Genomic DNA, 15,371 nt, shown 5'->3' with positions numbered 1-15,371 from the left:
CCAACAAGATACGGTCCCCAGTATGGTCGCCAATTTGTTGTTGGGAAAAGTATCCAATATGGAATGACCTTATCCCACTCTAAGGGTGATAGTACCTCAGCAACAATCAAAGCAAAGCTATTTAAGATTACTTCTTTATGAGATGTAAGAGAGGGGAGAAAGAGATCCACTAACCGATGTCTTCCGCTAATGATTGATCCAATCTTCTCTCCTTGCTGCTTGCTCCCAACTCCTTGCTCTTTCACTGGCCCAGCTACACCAAGATCCTGCAAAATAACAAGAGAGGGAAACTACAAGAAGCATACATTCATAATTGATTCAAGGATTAGAATAAATCAAATACACAAGTATAACAATACACCATTGAGACACATGTATATAGAAGAACCTCAAATGCTTTATTAATGGAAGAAGTAAAGTTCAGGAAGTGATACAACCATAAAAGACCCAATCCAGCATCACCTCCCAGCAGAAAGAAATCTCCTCTTCACCTCCTTCAAAGAAAATCACCCAATAGTTCTATACTCAAACCAACAACACTTCCTTACATTCACAAGATTCCAGCCTCCCTAGACCTCATGATAGAGCTCTATATATAGGAGTTTTGGAGAAAGGATGAGTCAGCTTGAAGTTGGCATGAAGCTGACTAGTGTCCTCTCCCACTTCAGTTATTCTTCAGTTCTTGAGTCCACTTGGAGGTTCTTGCTTCCACTTGGAGATCTAGACCCTCTTACTCATCACCAGTCGAATTCCCTGATCCAAGTGTCATTTTGGAAGCTTCATGGGCATTGACACCTTGAAGAATGACTGTGCCACTTGTCCCAACTCGCCCAGCGTAGGTAGCCTTCTTTGCAGTTGACATTCAGCGCAGGTACATAGTGGAGCAGTTGACATTCAGCGCAGATGCTCAGTGGAGCAGTTGACATGATCCAGAATTAGCTTGTTTTTGAGTGTTTTCAGGTGGAGAACTGATATTCAGTGCTGTGGTTTGCTGACCTTGTTCCTCTAGGGGTAGGAACAACATGTTTAGGGACTTTGGATCCCTCAGATTATGGACATTTCATGCTTCATGCTGTAAGGCACAAAAACGTCTATAACAGTATGACATAAAAGCTATTTTCTATAGAGATGAGAACAAGCATCTACTTGTTAAAGATGGAATCGAATAATTTGTAAGAGCTCATAAGCTTAAGAATAATTATACTCTCATAAACTCCGCGTAGATGAAACGAATTGTAAATTCATATAAACAATTTTTACTGATGGTTGTAAAGGAAAAGAAACCTGATGAAACCAATGTATTTGAGGGTTGTGATGCTAAACAACAAACTGATTTAGAAAAAGTTGTTTCAGAGTATGATATCTTGTTTCAAGAACCTAAAGGTCTACCACCCAAAAGGAAATAGTGGATGATATTAATTTGCAGCAAGATGCTCCATTGCCTAACATTAGGATGTACAGGTTATCCGCTTTAGAGAATGCAGAAATCAAGAAGCAGGTGCAGGAATTGCTCGAGAAGGGGTTCATCAGACCTAGCACAGCACCATGTGGGTCACCAATCATTTTGGTGATAAATAAAGATGGCTCGTGGAGAATGTACATTGATTACCGAGCACTGAATAAGATAACAATCAAAAATCGTTATCCCCTTCCTCGCATAGATGATATATTATATCAATTGAAAGAAGCTGTTTATTTTTCCAAGCTAGACTTGCATAGTGGATATCATCAGGTCAAAGTTGCAGAACAAGATGCATGGAAGACTACTTTCAAAACAAAGTAGGGATTGTATGAGTGGCTGGTTATGCAATTTGGCTTAACTAATGCTCTTGCTACTTTCATGAGAATAATGAATGATGTGCTCAGACCTTTTCTTGATGATTTTGTTATTGTATATCTGGATGACATTCTTATATTTAGCGAAACATGGGAAGAACATTTAAAGCATGTTAAGAAGACACTAGATGTTTTGAAAAAAAAAAAACTTTATGTTAAACTCTCAAAATGTGAATTTGGCAAAACATCTTTGAATTATTTGGGTCATATAGTAGGGGGTGGTGAATTGAAGATAGATCCCTCTAAAGTTGCAGTCATTGTAAACTGGCCTAAACACAAATCTGCTATAGAAGTTAGAAGCTTCTTAGGAGAAGCACAATATTGGAGAAAGTTCATTTTTAATTTTTCCTCAATTGCAGCTCCCTTACATGCTTTAACAAGATTGAACACGGTGTTTCAGTGGGGAGACAAACATCAGAAAGCCTTCGACACCTTGCAATAAAAGATTAGTACAACACCAGTACTAGCACTGCCAGATCTTCAATGGCCGTTTGAGATCCAAACAGATGCCAGTGACTATGCCATGGGAGCAGTGTTGATACAGCATGGTAAACCCATATGTTATCATTCTGAGACGTTTAACACTATAGTAGTTAACTATCCCACATATGATAAGGAATTGTATGCATTAGTATAGAGTGTGAAAAAGTGGAAATGTTAGTTAATGGGCAAAGAAACAGTTATACATACTGATCATCAACCACTTCAATATCTACACTCCCAAAATAAGTTGCAGCAATCAAGACACTACAGGTGGATGGGGTTCTTACAGCAGTTTCATTTAGTCATTAGATATAAAAATGGCATACATAATAAAGTTGCAGATATGTTATCTAGACCCATTATAAATGCATCTACTATACTTAAGCATAATTACGTATTACATGAAAGCTACATTGAACAATATGCTCAAGATATAGAATTTAAAGATGTATATGCAACTTTAAGTCAAGGAAAATGAGTAGAAGAATTGGATTATCATATTAAGGACCAATTTTTGTATCATTGTGGGAAGCTATGCATTCCACAAACTGAAAGAGTAAAGATAATTAGAGAAGCACACACTTCTCTAATATCAGGTGACTTTGGAGTAAGTGATCCAGGTGGATGTTGGTGGCCACCCACCTATCCCATTTGGACCCCCACAACTGTCTCTTTTAGCTTTTTCAGTTTCCTAAATTGTAGCACAATTTACTATTTTTAGCAGTTTTTTGGGTCCTGAACTTCCGGAGCCGTTTTGAGGCCCTAAACGATGTTTTTTTGGGAATATGGGGCAACATGGGTCTGTGTACCCATGTTGCCTCCCAAAGTGGTAGTACTCGGATAGATCTTTCTAACGAGCTATCGTACGCGTCAAACGGAGATCGTATGCCAAAGTTACGACCCCGGGAAATTGATGTACCAATTTACCCAAACGAGGCCCACAATTTGGCATTTCATCTTCTAGGGTTAGGTTTTGGGATGTGAAGGGTTTTCCATTGTTTCTCAACAATAAATAGGCCTTCGAGCCTCATTGTAATACAGTTCGGAACAGTTCAGAGGCATGTAGCCGCCACATCTCTTCTCAGAGATAAGCTACCATCACCCTAGCTGGTTTCTTTCCATTTCTATTTGTAAGCATATTTCAGTATTTTCCATTAATGAAATGAAGTATTATTTCCGCTGCATCTCTGTATTTATGGTTATCGCATCTTTGTGTATATGGTTATCTCTATAATCTATTGCGTTCCTGTTTAAATCTGGATCAGTAAGCAAAACAGTTGCACAACTACAAAGATTTTGTTATTGGCCAAAAAAGAACGAGACAATTTCTAGATATGTAAGAGGGTGTACTATGTGTGCTAAAAGCAGGCCCTACAATAGGAAACTAGGCTTATATACTCCACTACCAATTCCTTCTCATACTTGGGAAAGTGTTTCCATGGACTTTGTTGGAGGACTGCCTAAATCTAGGAAAGGTCATGACTATCTATATGTTGTTGTGGATAGGTTCAGGAAAATGTGTATTTTGATACCTTGTAATAAACAGATTACAGCTGAACAAACTGCAAAATTGTTCTTTCAACATGTATGGGTTCATTTTGGATTACCCACTTCCATTATATCTGATTGAGACACCAAATTTGTGGGAAAGTTTTGGTCAAGTCTGTGGGAACTTATGGACACCAAACTGAAGAAAAGCACAACTTTCCATCCACAAACTGATGGCCAAACAGAAGTTGTCAACAGGACAGTGATCCAGTTTCTCAGGGGATATTGCAGCAAGCATCCCAAGCTTTGGGATGAACATTTGTGTTATGTGCAGCATGCTTATAACTGAGCCAAACATTCTTCCACACAAAGATATCCTTTTGAGACCTGTTTTGGTTTGACACCGAGGTCTCCCTTGGATTTTGTCTTTGGTAAGGACACAACAGTTGAGGGACACAACGATGTGGACAAGGCAACTAGGTTCATTGAACAAATCCAAGAGATCCATGAGACAGTATAGTAACAGCTGGTAAAGAGCCAGGCCAAATACAAGGCAAGGCATGACAAGCATTCGATGGAGCATACTTTCCAAGTTGGTGATCAAGTCTAGCTGTATATCAGCAAAGACATGATGCAAGGTGAAGGTGAAAAAGATAAACCAATAATGTATGGACCTTTCAGGATCCTTGAGAAAATTGGTGAGAATTCTTTTCGCCTTGATTTGCCAGCTTATATGCACATCTACTCAGTCGTCAATGCAGACAACTTGAGACTATTTGAACCTTCGTTAATTGAAGAGCTTGAAGAGCAGAGTCAATTACCTTCTATTAATGACCTGCTACCTGAATATATTAATGAATTGCAGGAAGACACAGTTCTGGACAGGAAGGTGAGGACGACGCGCAGGGGAGATGTTGAGTACCTCAGAATTGGGCTCAGGGGTTCAAAGCCAAGCAGTGCAAAATGGATAGAGATTGGACAGGTGAGAAAGTTGTATCCTCACTTAGTCGATGCTTGAAAACCAAATTTTGGCGGTCCAAAAGCTTTTTTTAGTGGGAAGGTCGTGATCCGAATTGGATCCTCAAAAAATTCCATGATTGTTAAGAATGAATGATAGACTTCAAGAAATCTTATAGCTATCAGAAATAACCTCTAAATAATGGTAATTTGCAGCCAGCACGGAACAACAAGGACCTTTGGTCAAAGCATGCTGACCATTGGCCCATGGAGACCGCGCATGGCGCAAAAATGGAAATTGGGAAGCTCAAACCCAGAAATGGAGGTTGTTTCTGATGCACAATTAGCGAAAATCATAGGAAAAACCCCTCAAGAAGGAAAGGCCCCGAGCGCTCGGTCACAAGGGAAATCATAAAACTGTGGGAAAGCGCTAAAACCGACAAGGCGAGTCCCGCGCTCAAAACCAGCAGAATATCGGAGGCATTTTAGGCGGTAAGCGGGTTTGGCCGAGGACCCAGCGATTCCATACATCGAGTGACGTGTGTCTGGTGGGGAGAGAGAGAAACCGCTTACATTGCCGATTAACGGTCACGCAACTCAACTGTGCGATAGGAGTGAAGGCCGTAGGATCAGGGGGTTCCAGATCAATGACAGAGGTTCAACCCGATGGATGATCGGACCCGAGGGAGAAATAAACTACGATGCATAAGGTTTGAAGTCTGATTTGACTGATGAATTGATAGAAGGATTCATTTCACAGGCATCCGGGGAATAATAGAAAAAACGACCTTCCACGAAGAACTGACACTCAGTTCGCAAGGAGAAAGGTGGCCACCTATCTACAAACCGTTACGTAGCAATGATGATGTAGGGCATAGGAGTCCCAGCGGACAGAGGCAGACAATCCAGAGAGCCGAGAAGATGAAATGAACAGTCGAAGGAACGAATTGGCTTTAAAGCCACGAGATGACAGAGACAGGACAGATAGTGAGGCAGAGAAGCAGTGAAGAAGCCGAAGGCCGAGAGACATAGAAAGAGAGGCAAAATTGCAGAGGACAGAGAAGCCGAGCTGACCATCACAGTAAGGTCGGCATCGAGTAGACAGAGACCAATTGAGGTCAAAATTTGGTAAGGGGAGTCTGTGAACTCTAAGGTCTTGGGAATTCCAAGTGCCATCCTATTGATCATCCTCTGTCAAGTGAGACTCAGATTGAGCTCTTTATTGTAAGACTCTGCTTTAAAAACATAATAAAAAGGCCACCATTGAAGGCTGGACCAGGAGACGTAGCCCAGGAGGATTGGGTGAACTTCTTATTAAATTTTGTTGTGTTTATGTGTTGCTTACTATGATCTCTTACTATTTTAAGTGTCTATGTATTTCAAAATCTTATCGATCCATTGCACAAGATAACATAGAGACACACACCAACACATGAGTTTGTAATACCTTCATTAATTTCCTGAGGTCACCTACGGGTGATTTCAGATCACAACCACTTCACTTTCTTTTGCTGCAACCTTCTCTACATCTCATTCCATTCTATTGGCTTCTTCCTCAATACCCAACCTAGTCTATGACTTTCCTCAAGAATTCTCCTTAATGCATTGAGTTGTTCTTTTAATTTAGCAACCTCTTTGTCAATTTCCTCTTGACTCATCTTCTTGCCATTTTCCTTGGCATTCTTCTTCTCATATCTTCTGTTGTGGCTTCTCTCTGAACCTCTCCTATGACTATCAATATTTATCTTCTTCTCTTATTTCTTCATGAGCTCTTTTGAAACAAGCCTCTGCAACAGCTAGTCCTCCTAGCTGCAATCTTACCTCACTTAGCTCTCCTCACTCATCCTTTTGGTAAGCATGGTCCTCTGCCTAGAACCTTCTCTTGAGCAACACCTTTGCTCCTTCTAGGCTTCTGCAATCTCTCACTCTCTCTTTAGAACACTTCAACCGTCCTCTTTGTCCAATCTCTTGTTGGATTCTTCAGGTTCACTGCCACTTCTTCTTTTAGAGTATTCTCCTTACTTTGTCTTCAAGAACACATCTGTTCTTCTCACAGCTTCTCTTGCTGTCACCTATGCATTAGTATAAAAAACACACATTCCTAATTAAAAACAGAACACATTACCTCACTTCCAAGATCTCAGCATGATCTTGTTTCACCATTCCAACTATCCTTTGAATGGATTGTCCTCTGTTTTGTCTCCAAGTCCTCTTTCCTTCAGAACTTGCGCTAAGCAATCTTGCTTTCTCTTTCCTTTAAGGAATCCTTTATTCCTGCTTACACCAAGCCTCTGCTGGAAGTACTACAATCTCCCACTGTATTCTTTATCATTCAGCACATTACCTTTTCCTGTGTGCAAATTTTTTTCGCAGAAATCTTCCCCACTTTATTTCTGCTCTGATAGTAATTCTACTTTGACCTCAATTCTGCTCTAATACCACTAATGGTGCAGGGTAACACCCGCACATACCCACAGTATGAATTTATCAATAATGCATCCACAACTATCCCAGGTATTTAACTCTGCAATGGAGTTAAATCTTTAGACCATAAATGGTCACGACCCATTCATCAGTTCCTGTGCATAGGAACCCAATCACCCCACCTGAACCCTCTATCGGGATTATAATATGAACCCTTCAGAACCACAGTTCATATATATATATATATATATAACCATACTCTTCTCATATGATTTGGCTACACATATATTAACAGAAAACACTATCGGCACTAATCTCTCGGTGAAATCCTTTCACAAAGGAATTCCATGCAAATACGCCTTATTCCTCCTTTATACAGTTCTTCACAGAACTCGAGGTTAAAACCTCATCGCAATCAGCCACTACATCTTCCGCGGGTCATACACATATATTCCATCACCCTTCTCTAACTCCAATCTTCGACTATCAGAGCGATAACACATGCTTTTGTGTTAAAAGGCCCGCACCAAATAAACTATCGGAATATTAATCATTTGGGAATATAAAGGAATTCCCACTCCAAACCGTTATGCCAGATTTCAAATTCTATACATTCGCGTTCATATCCTCATCGGTTCCACCTCCTTTATGTTGCCTTCATGCTCCCTAATAGCCCGACCTTCCGATTGCCGATAAATCCTGACACCGATCGTCGATATATCGCTATCGGTGATATCGAAACTTTCATAACCGCTGACCCTTGATACCTCCGATCACTGATATGCGATTAAATCATGACCATTGATCTGGCCACGATCCAATGGTCCACAATTAATCGTTTCTCCCTCTTCGCAATTCAAAAGACTCATTCCGATAACTTAAAAGGGATTCCACCGCTGCGATTTGATCTCAGCCGTTGATCGATGAGATCTAACGGCTACTGAGCATCGATCTTTACTTCTTGCTCGCTTCTCTTACTTAGAATTTATGCCATTTTCAATAGTTTTTGCGGCTCTTTGGATTCTTTAAAGGTTTCGGCTTTCTGCTCATTCGTAGCTCCTTTCTAAAGCAAACTCTGCCTTTCACTTGGATTCAATGATCCCTATATGATTCCTCTAAATCATCTTCATTCATCTGCGTCCTTCAAAATTCTGCCTGCAACCTATAGCAGAGCCTACGAATTCACAAGTAATTCATACATAAATTACTTCTTAAGCATACTGACACAGACAGGAAACAACTCAGAATATATATTAATATAAAACACAAAGACTATATTTGAGACTCTTCGGTCTCACACAGGCCCGATTCTCAATATTAGTGGCCTCCTTCTATTGAACGCGCAGGTTCACTTATTTATAAAAAATCATTGGATTGGATCATTGGAGGATCCAATCACCCCTCTAATAAAAGCCTAAAGCTCTACATGCATGCATATGTGGCAGATAAATAAGTCTCCTCGAGACTTTATCCCTTCTTTCTTTTCCTCTGTTTTAAAATAGAAAAGCCCCCTGTTTTGCTCAATGGTCCACATCTATTCTCCCTCTAATGCCTAAAAACTCTCTCTCGCTCTTAGAGAGTTGGATTTGACTTCTACCACTCATGTCCTCATTTATTTATTTTGAGAGCATTTACATATTCTCCCATTATCTAATAAAATCACACTTAAAAGCCTAAAAATTGCATTAACTTCATACTTAGGAAAACTATTTCCTAAAATGCATGACCCCCTATGTCTACTATTTACAACGATTTTCCTTGGGTTGAATGCTCCTGCATCAAATCCACACAAATACAACACTTCCAATTTTTCTTGGGGATGACCACCAATGGAGAAACCCATTTTCTATCTGAAATAGGATAAATGAAATTCACATCCAACAACTTCTGTAACTCTTCTTTCACAATGTCTTTGAGATGTGGATTCAATCTTCGCTGAGGTTTCCAGATAGGACGAGCATCCTTTTCGGTATAGATGTGATGTGTACATAGCTGTGGGTCTATACCCTTCATGTCAGGATAATCCCAGGCAAAAGCCCCCTTATATTTTTGCAGGACCTGAATGAGCTTTTGCTGCTGATCACTATCCAGACTATCATTAATGTTTAAAACTTTGCCTGGTTCAATTTCCACAAGCTTGTTGTTATGAACAACAGTCGTCTGGATGTGCTGATCATTGGTATGCTTCAAGGGTTCTTTCAAGGCTTCATTATCCAGAATTTATTTTAACATTTGACACTTTACATTACTGACATTAGCTGGCTAATTGATAAAGTTGTTGATAACGACATATTCAATCTGATCTTTGAATTCAAGTGCTTCTGCTACTATGAGTGGTGAACGGATGCTTTCTTCCATGTATGTTGATGGTTGTTTACATATTTTTAAAATGGGCAGACTTGTTTTGGCAGGGCGATATAAAACAAGATATTTTATAGCATCCCCCTTTGCAATAGTCATGTTGTCCTCTTAGCAGCCTATATATGCATCAGTTGTTGCCAGCCAAGGTCGACCTAGTATAAGAGGATGCCCATCTAATCGACTATTTGGGTTTATAACAAGAAAATCTATTGGATATTCCCATGAATCAATAGAAACCATAATATCTTGTAAAGTTCCTTTTGGCCTTACCACCGAACGATCAACAAGTTCTAGTAAGTAGTGGTAGGTTCCAAGGCTATAATACCAAGTGCTTGACAGGTTTCTGTTGTTAAATGTTAATGGTTGCACCCAAAAAATACTATTGTATTGGGAAAAGAGCGGCCATATATTTGAATTGTCACTATGGGATTCCCAGGATATTCATACTTTATCGGAGTTTCCCCTCCCAAGAGTAAATCATATAAGCTCCTTACAACATGAATGGTGGGTGAAGTTTTTTGCTTTCCTCATAGGCTTTTTTACACATAACTCTTTAATTCTTTTGGCATAGATGGTGATCCAAGTGGATGTTGGTGGCCACCCACCTATCCCACTTGGACCCCCACAACTGTCTCTTTCAATTTTTCAGTTTTCGTAATTGTAGCACAATTTACTATTTTTAGCAGTTTTTTGGGTCCTGAACTTCTGGAGCTGTTTTGAGGCCCTAAACGACGCTTTTTGGGAAATTTGGGAGAAACATGGGTCCTTGTTATATTTATCAGATAGATCTTTATAACAAGCTATAGTACGTGTCAAACGGAGATTGGGTGCCAAAGTTACGACCCCGGGAAGTTGATGTACCAACTTACCCAAAACAGGGCCCACAATTTGGCATTTCATCTTCTAGGGTCAGGTTTTGGGATGTTAAGGGCTTTTCATTGTTTCTCAACAGCAAATAGGCCTTTGAGCCTCATTGTAACAGTTCATAGGCATGTAGCCGCCACATCTCTTCTCAAAGATAAGCTACCATCGCCCTAGCTGATTATCTCCATTTCTATTTGTAAGCATATTTCAATATTTTACAGTAATGAAATGAAGTATTATTTCCGCTACATCTCTATATTTATGGTTATCTCATCTCTGTATTTATGGTTATCTCTGTAATTTGTTGCGTTCCTGTTTAAATCTGGATCAGTGGTATTAGAGCAGGTCTACTTTTTCTCTGTTTTTCTTTGCATGCCCCAACGAGGTCGGGATATAAGGAGTTAGGGCTTGAACTAGTCGAACCTTTGCAAGACCAACCTCGCAAATCCCGACAACCTCCCATGGTGGATGAGAAGAAATATGAGGGGGCAGGATATCCTATCAAAATCTTGCTCGAAGAAGCCCTTGAGCAGCAAAGGAACATGATGATGGATAGCTTTGCGCAGATCCTTCAGCGGTTACCTAGAGGCAATGCATCGGCTTCCAACAGCTACTCTGGAAATGCCACACCCTTTAAGGTACACGTTAATTTTGAAATACCCATATTCGAGGGTCAAATAGGCACAGATGCTGTAGATAAATGGTTAAATCTGCTAGATGGGTATTTTTCTATTCATGAATTTTAAAGTCGAGAAAGGATTATTTTCGCTCTTCTCAAAGTATCCCCCACATCAAGGACTGGTGGGAAACCTACTGCGAGCAAAAGAATGAAAGTACGGGCTCACTATTTTCAGCCACACCCACTTGGGATTCATTCTAGGATGTCGTCAAGGAGTAGTACTACCCTGTCAAAAGCTAACAGGATAAATACATCAAATGGACCACACTACGGCAGGGAAGGGACCAAGATGTGCCGAAGTTCACAAGCATTTTTCATACCCTTCGCACACAGTTGGGTATCAAGGACTCTGAGCTGCATTTGGTACTCAAATACCGCGACTGCCTACACAAATACATCCAGGAAGAGATGGAGTTCCTGAACATATCCTCGCTTGTCACGTCGTACTGATATGCTGTCAAAATCAAGAAAAAGTTCAAACAAAAGAAGCGAGACTTTGGATTTGTGAATCCAAAGCAAGGGAAAGGCTTCCCAAATTGTAGAACCAAGGGCAAAGCCAAGACGAGGCAACCCAAGACAACCTGTCGAATCCGCAAGAAAAGAGCAATACCACAAAGTCAAAGAAGGACATAAGAAAGTGGTGTGAGTTCCATAAGAGCCCCACTCACAACACAAGTGAGTGTCGGACCAAGCAGTCGCTGGTGGCCGAGTTGAAGGCTTCAGAATCAAATGCATGTCCTGAAGATCCAGAAGAATGAGCCCGAAGATCTAGAGGAGGGGGAACGTATTTTCCACTCACAGATGTGGGTGAAGGGTTCTCCGCTGCAATTCATTGTCGATAGTGGTAGCCAAAAGAACCTCATTTTAGCAGAGGTCGTGAAGTGGTTGGGCCTATCAACTACACCACACCCATAGCCGTACAGTATCGGGTGGCTTCATGAAAGACGAGATCTCAAAGTTCGCCAGTAGTGCCAGCTTCCCTACAACGTCAAGCCCTTCACAGACGAGGTATTGTGTGATCTTGCAGCTCTGGATGTTTGTGATGTATTATTAGGCCAACCATACTTGTGGAGGTGACATCTTGTGTATGAGTCAAGGCCTCACGCTATCATTATTTCTTTGGATAATTCATTATACAGGATATCGGAGGTAGCCCCACCTACCGCCACCTCTTTGATCTCTACTAAGAAAGGCAGCAAGCTCATCTCCCAGACTAGGAAATTCATTTTTTGTCTGGTTCACTCCCAAAGTAAGGGGAAGATAGTAGCCACATCCATGACCCCTGCAAAGGGTCCTCCACGCAGCAGCAACAACAGAAGGATACGGTCATGATAGAAACACAGGAACAACTTCTCCTCACCCACATGGGTACCACACAAGCTTCAGGTGGGCAACAAAGTCTGGTTGCATCTGCAGAAAGAACACCTTACAAGAGCTCATCAGAAGCTCTGACCGCGCCTTCTAACCACGCTGACATGGTCCTTACACCATTACTAAGGCTATCGGAAATATGCTTTGGAGCACAACATTCCTCCATTCCTTCACCCGCACCAAGTGTTCAATGTGTACCACCCTTGACCATGCTTCCCACCATTACTAGACACATCCGAGATTGCAGAATAGCTCACCAGGGACCAAGTTCAGGAGATGGAGGAACTCAACGCAATGGGGACCATTGCTTCCTAAGGGGGGAGGAATGATCTAGGTGGATGTTGGTGGCCACTCACCTATCCCACTTGGACCCCCACAACTGTCTCTTTCAATTTTTCAGTTTCTGTAATTGTAGCACAATTTACTATTTTTAGCAGTTTTTCAGGTCCTGAACTTCCAGAGCCTTTTTGAGGCCGTAAACGACATGTTTTGGGAAATCTAGGAGCAACATGGGTCCTTGGACCAATGTTTCTCTTCCCAAAGTTATAGTTCTCAGATTAACGAGCTATTGTACGCGTCAAACAAAGATTAGGTGCCAAAGTTACGACCCCGGGAAGTTGATGTACCAACTTACCCAAAACGGGGCCCACAATTTGGTGTTTCATCTTCTAGGGTTAGGTTTTGGGATGTTAAGGGTTTTCCATTGTTTCTCAACAATAAATAGGCCTTCGAGCCTCATTGTAACACATTTCAGAGGCATGTAGCCACCACATCTCTTCTCAAAGATAAGCTACCATCGCCCTTGTTGATTTATTGCCCTTGCTGATTTATCTCCATTTCTGTTTGTAAGCATATTTTAGTATTTTATAGTAATGAAATGAAGTATTATTTCTACTGCATCTCTATATTTATGGTTATCTCATCTCTATATTTATGGTTATCTCTGTAATTTGTTGTGTTCTTGTTTAAATCCAAATCATATGGGAATGTCGTGGATGGCCTGGAGGAGAAGAATTTTTACACAAATATTTTTTAGTTCCCCTATAAGATCAAAATATGGGTAAAAAATCAGCTTAGGTATCGTTAACCTTTTTTGGAAAGGGGGAGAAGTGACTATGAGTTCCTCAGGATCTTTATGCTGATCTGTCTCTTCTCCTTTTTTTATTTCAGTATCAATTACAGGTGGTGGTATGTGTACAGGTGGTGTTTCGATCTCAATCGATGGTTGATACCTATTTTCCTCAGGGGTGATGATACGTCCTGACCTCAATCTTAGTTTATTACATTCTTTTTGTTCAATATCATAGTCTGAGCTTTCGACAATCTGCACCAGCTGAACCGGTCTATTATTGGGGTTCGGATTCGGTTAGGCTGGCAGTTGAGGGCGTAGAATAGGTTGAGGCTTTTGCTGTAATGGATAAGGAGCTGACAATGCAGGTTGAGGTTGAGGACCTATCCCCATAGGAGTAATGGATATTCCCAAAGGTCTCTGCCAATTTGTAGACCAGTTCAGATTTTGAGAAGTGGAGGCAGGCCATTAGGATTGATAGGGGTTACCTTGCCAAAAAGGAGTAAAAGGGGAATTTGGCCAGCCATTACCCAGAAAGGATTCAGTTTACCACGTGTCATAGGGAATAGCTGAGGTTTCCAATTCGAGCAAAGCGATTGGCCTTGCCATGTTGCCCCAGGGTTCTATTGTTAATTAAACTCTGAAGAAGGAAAGAACTGGGATGCATCTTGTGACATACCTATAGTTTTGGCCTGCCACTCTCGATGCTGGTTCATTAGATACACTTGCTTTATCTCTTATTCTACTTCCTAGAACACCTGATACACAAGCGAACGATTTCATCATAACCTTCTTGAGAAATATCCCCTTTCCCCATTAAGTGTAGAGTTTTAATTCACTCTTCTTTCATTCCTTTAATTAAGATAGCTCTTAGGAATTCTTTTGGTAAGGTGTGTGTAGAGATCTCTACAAGTTATAATGACACTGTTCGACATATTCTTCTAGATTTTAATTATCCTTTGCAGCCATCTTAAAGATTTCATCTTTTAGCTCGCTAGTCTTGCAAAATTCCTGGTATCTTGTGAGGAAGGAAGTCTTCATATCATCCCAAGAATTAATAGTACATCCAACCAGACCCATGAACCATCTTAAAGCTGCTCCTTTCAGAGTAGAAGGGAAAATTTTTAGCTTTTGAGGGTCCATGGTGTAGTCATACCCTTTGCAAGAGGACATCGAATTCAAACAGGAAGGCATCTGGATCCTCTGTGATCATCCCATGAAAATTTGGGATGCTCTCCAAAGGAATAACCTTCATGGGGGCATTAGCTACTTGGTCGACTATGGGGTATTCCAATTTCGAGGTTTGACATTGAGGTGGTTGATTTTCCATTTAATCAAAGATGTGTCAATATCCTTCATGCGTTTCAAGGGGTGCTTTTTGAGTAAGTGGAGGATTAGCCTTCCGGGTTGGCTTTGCAGCACTGCCTAGATCTGGGATCATAGGAGATCCTTGTTTCAACAACTGCGGTCCTGCCTTAGAAATTCCATTGGTATCTCCCTCTCTTCTCTTAAGTTACATGACTTTCCCACTTGCAGAGTATCAGAATGTAAATTTGTCGTAACCTGAAGACTCTCCTCAGATCCTCCATTTTGGATTTGAATCTCAGTGTAAGCTGTAGATGGTGAGCCTGCTGCCTAAGGGATTATAGTAGGACTTTTTCCACATATCGCCCAGAATCCTAATAATGCTTGAGATTCTGCTTTTCTTACAATTTTGTCTATAAAGGTCTTTCTCCCAAGGTTCACCGATCCCTTGGGTTTTGTGGATTTAGGTGGGGGGTTTTGATCTTTTTTTATCTTTCTATTCTTAGTCATTCATAAAAGCCTATTCCTATTTAA

Source organism: Pinus tabuliformis, chromosome 4_1 (genome assembly GCF_031772625.1).
Source record: "Pinus tabuliformis cultivar Carrire ecotype Pingquan chromosome 4_1, CPIR1, whole genome shotgun sequence".
NCBI lineage: Eukaryota > Viridiplantae > Streptophyta > Pinopsida > Pinales > Pinaceae > Pinus > Pinus tabuliformis.
The sequence above is the reverse complement of the archived record's forward strand: the minus strand, read 5'-3'. Positions refer to the sequence as shown.